The sequence below is a fragment of the Humulus lupulus genome, chromosome X, assembly GCF_963169125.1.
Source record: "Humulus lupulus chromosome X, drHumLupu1.1, whole genome shotgun sequence".
NCBI lineage: Eukaryota > Viridiplantae > Streptophyta > Magnoliopsida > Rosales > Cannabaceae > Humulus > Humulus lupulus.
In genome coordinates, this window is record NC_084802.1 from 151569741 (window position 1) to 151574238 (window position 4498).

Consider the following 4498-nt stretch of genomic DNA (forward strand, 5'->3'; position numbering starts at 1 on the left):
ATGGGACTTTTGGAAGGAGAAGAAAAAAAATCTAACATACACAAAAAGAGGTTCTAGCCATATGAAGAAGGCAGTAGCCATTTTTGGAAAAGAAAACCAGAAGAAAATAGAGGAGAAAAACTGAGAATATCAACAAGGAAGAAGGAGGACAAACAAAGAAAGCTCAAGCATCATTTTGGATTTGTTCTTTCTTCTTCTCCTAAACTTTATTTTATTAATTTCTAAGTTGGACTCTAAATCTGAATATTATGGGCTATTTTGATTGGGAATTAATGTCTATGAACTCAGCCATGATCTAATTTTTAGGTGGCTTGAATTGTTGATGAACCCTATGTTATAGTCTATAAATTTCTTGCACTTTATTCTAGTAAAATCTCCTTTGTTCATTCAAGTGTGCTTATATTAATTTCTTGTTGTTGTTTGGCCAGCAATGGAAAGTTATTTAATTATGTTTAATGCTGGAAAGATTAAATGTAATGGGAAAAACTTGGATGACACAAGTCAAAATCTAGGTTAGGTTATGTTATTAAGTAACATAGGGATATGTTATTTGCCTTGTGTAACTTTTGAGAAATAAACTTTGATTTGCATTCTTAAATATGATTTTGCATAGGAATATGTTTAATTAGGTAGAAGAATTAATGTCATAAAATTTGGGAAATTTTTATGAGTGTTTAAATGAATTCTTGTTATCTTGGGAGTTTTGCTAGATTATTGCTGCACCAATCTATCCGCAAGTTGTTCAGGATGAGTAATATAGGGGAACTCAATAATTCAAGTCCATTTTCCAATCCATATATTTCTCTCAATTTTCTTGTTCAGTTCAGTTTTTAATTTCAGTATTTCCATTTTATTTTAATATTTTGCTTAAGCCTATAAACAACCCACTTGATTTTTAATTTTCTAAAAATTGTTTAGTAATTGTTTTGCTTATTTTATTTTTAATTTTCACTCCCTGTGGAGACGATTTACTTATCATTATATTACTTGTGTGATTACGTGCACTTGTGTATTTAATATCAAATATTAAATTGATCACAACAAGTTTTTGGCGCCATTGCCGGGGATTGAAATTAGAAATTCTTGTAAAATCAATTACTTGCAATTTATTTTTTCTTTGGTTAGCTGACTTTGTTTGCTTGCTCTTGTGTTTTCTTAGGTGATTTTCTATATGAACGAGCAAGAAGACATTGAACTAGCTCCTATTGACCCTGAGATTGAAAGAACAATTAGAAGAAGACTAAGGGAACAACGGGCTAAAAATCGCCTTAATATGGCTGAAGAGGTTGAAGGAGTTGAGGGTGCTAATAATGTCACTAACACAATTGCTATGGCTGATGACAGAGAGAGAGCCATAAGGGAGTATGCTGCCCCCATATTTAATGAGCTTAATCCGGGCATTGTTAGGCCTGAAATTCAAGCACCCCAATTTGAGTTAAAGCTCGTGATGTTCAAAATGTTGCAAACAGTGGGTCAATTTAGTGGGCTGCCTACTAAGGATCCTCATCTTCATCTTCGTTCATTTTTGGAGGTGAGCGATTCTTTCAAGCTACAAGGAGTGACTGATGAGGCTCTAAGGTTGAAATTTGTCCCTTTCTCTTTGAGGGATCAAGCTAGAGCTTGGCTCAACACCCTTCCTCCCGACTCGGTGACTACATGGAATGAGTTGGCTAAAAAATTCTTGATGAAGTACTTCCCCCTACCAAAAATGCCAAGTTTCGCAATGAAATCATATCATTTCAGCAGCTAGAAGATGAATCATTCTGTGAAGCTTGGGAGAGATTCAAGGAGTTATTGAGAAAGTGCCCACACCATGGGATCCCACATTGTATACAAATGGAAACTTTCTACAATGTGCTCAATTCTTTCACTCGTATGGTGTTAGATGGTTTAGCCAATGGGGCTATTCTCTCTAAGTCCTATAATGAAGCCTATGAGATTTTGGAGAGGATAGCTAGCAATAATTATCAATGGTCCAATGTTAGAGCCTCAACAAGTCGAAAGGTAGCTGGTATACTTGAAGTTGATGCATTGACAGCTTTGACCGCTCAAGTTTCTTCAATGACTAGCCTTCTCAAGAACATGAGTTTGGGGGGAATGGTACAACCAGCTGCTATGGGACAAGTTGCTGATGTATCTTGTGTTTATTGTGGAGATGGGCATGCATTTGAGAGTTGTCCTTTGAATCCCGCTTCGGTTTGTTATGTGAGGAATCAAAATGCCAACCAAAATAACCCATATTCGAACTCTTACAATCCGGGGTGGAGGCAGCATCGAAACTTCTCATGGGGGGGGGGGGGGGGTGGGTCAAGGAGCTAGTTCAAGCGGAGCATGAATGCAAAACAAGCCTACATATCCACCAGGGTTTTCTCAACAACAAAAAAGAGCTCAACCACCTCCTCCAGAAGTGTCTCATTCAAGCTCTTTGGAGAGTTTAATGAAGGAATATATGGCCAAGAACGATGTTGTGATTCAGAGTCAAGTGGCATCCTTGAGGAATCTAGAAACTCAATTGGGGTAGCATGCTAATGAGCTACGAAATAGACCACAAGGCACATTGCCTAGTGATACAGAAAATCCAAGGAAAGATGACAAGGAGCATTGCAAGGCGGTTACCTTGAGGAGCGGTAAAAATGTGGAATTAACTGAGGATAATTGTACTAGAAACAACGAGCCCACTTCAATCCAAAGTAGTGTGGACAAAGGAGACAAAGCTGTGAAATAAAAAAATTTAAATGCTGACCCTGAAGCAATTGCTGCAGCAATTCCTCCGCAAAATTCTATAGGAAAGCCTATAAGCAAGCCACCTCCACCATTTCCTCAGCGCTTTCAAAAGCAGCAACAAGATAGTCAATTTTAGAGATTTTTAGATGTTTTGAAACATCTTCACATCAATATACCATTGGTGGAAGCTTTGGAGCAAATGCCCAACTATGTGAAGTTTTTTAAGGATATTTTAACTAAAAAGAGGAGGCTTGGTGAATTTGAAACAGTGGCGATGACTGAAGGTTGTAGTGCTATATTGAAGAGTAAAATTCCTCCTAAATTGAAGGATCCGGGCAGCTTCACAATTCCTTGTTTTATTGGTGGTAGAGATGTTGGTAGAGCACTTTGTGACTTGGGGCTAGTATCAATTTGATGCCCATGTCAATTTTCAAGAAGTTAGGGATTAGAGAAGCAAAACCAACCATAGTCACTTTGCAATTAGCGGATCGTTCTATGGCACACTCGGAAGGAAAAATTGAAGATGTACTTGTGCAAGTTGATAAATTCATTTTTCCAGCTAATTTCATCATCCTTGATTATGAAACGGATATAGATGTTCCTATTATCTTGGGTAGGCCATTTCTAGCTAACGGGAGGACCTTGATTGATGTACAAAAAAGGGAGCTTACTATGAGGGTGAATGACCAACAAGTGACTTTCAACGTGTTCAATGCTATGAAGTTTCTGGATGAGGTTGAGGAATACTCTAGGCTAAGTGTAATTGAGTCTATTGTTGCTGAAAAATTCCATAAGGAAGCTTGTAAAGATGGAGTGGGGGTGAGGTCACTTGAAGAGCTTGAAAAATTAAGTGAAGAGGAAGAAAGCCAAGTTACATGGGTGGAGTCAAAGTAGCCCTTTGCTAAATTTAGGAGGCCTTTTGAGTCATTGAACTTGTCGGAAGGGAATTTTAAGCCTCCTAAGCCTCCTATTCAAGAGCCACCAAAATTAGAGGTGAAGCCTTTGCCTAGTCACTTGAAGTATGCTTATTTAAGAGATAATGAGACCTTGCCTTTGATTATTTCATCCATGTTAGGAGCTGAAAAAGAGAGTTTGTTGCTGGCTGTTTTGAAGAAATACACAAGGGCCATTGGTTGGACTATGGCGGATATCAAGGGGATAAGTCCCTCATTTTGTATGCATAAAATTCTGTTGGAGGATTCCTGTAATAATTTTGTTGAGCAGCAGCGAAGGCTTAATCCTATCATGAAGGAAGTTGTTAGAAAAGAGATAATTAAGTGGCTTGATTATGGAATTGTTTACCCAATTTCAGATAGTTCTTGGGTCAGCCCAATTCAGTGTGTTCCTAAAAAAGGTGGAGTCACGGTGGTGGCTAATGAAAATAATCAGTTGATTCCCACAAGACAAGTGATGGGGTGGCGTGTTTGTATGGACTATCGGAAGTTGAATAAGGCTACTCGTAAAGACCACTTCCCGCTGCCATTCACTGACCAAATGCTTGATCGGTTGGCGAGAAAGGAGTTTTATTGTTTCCTCGATGGGTATTCAGGCTATAATCAGATTTCCATCGCGCCAGAAGACCAAGAGAAAACTACCTTTTCTTGTCCTTATGGCACCTTTGCCTTTAGAAGGATGCCTTTTGGGCTGTGCAACGCCCCCGCCACTTTCCAACGTTGTATGATTGCAATATTTTCAGATATGGTGGAGAAGTCTCTTGAAGTCTTCATGGATGATTTTTCAGTATTTGGGGAGTCTTTCGACACTTGTTTGGTTA

The 4498-nt window shown here is 38.5% G+C and overlaps 1 non-coding gene across 1 annotated transcript; it reads right to left on the reverse strand.

Annotated features, from left to right (window-relative positions):
- Positions 1 to 1713: 1713 nt before the first annotated feature.
- Positions 1714 to 1820, reverse strand: LOC133807799 (small nucleolar RNA R71). Its single transcript, XR_009879691.1, has one exon. It is a non-coding gene; the product is annotated as a small nucleolar RNA R71 (small nucleolar RNA).
- Between the last annotated feature and the right edge of the window lie 2678 nt (positions 1821 to 4498).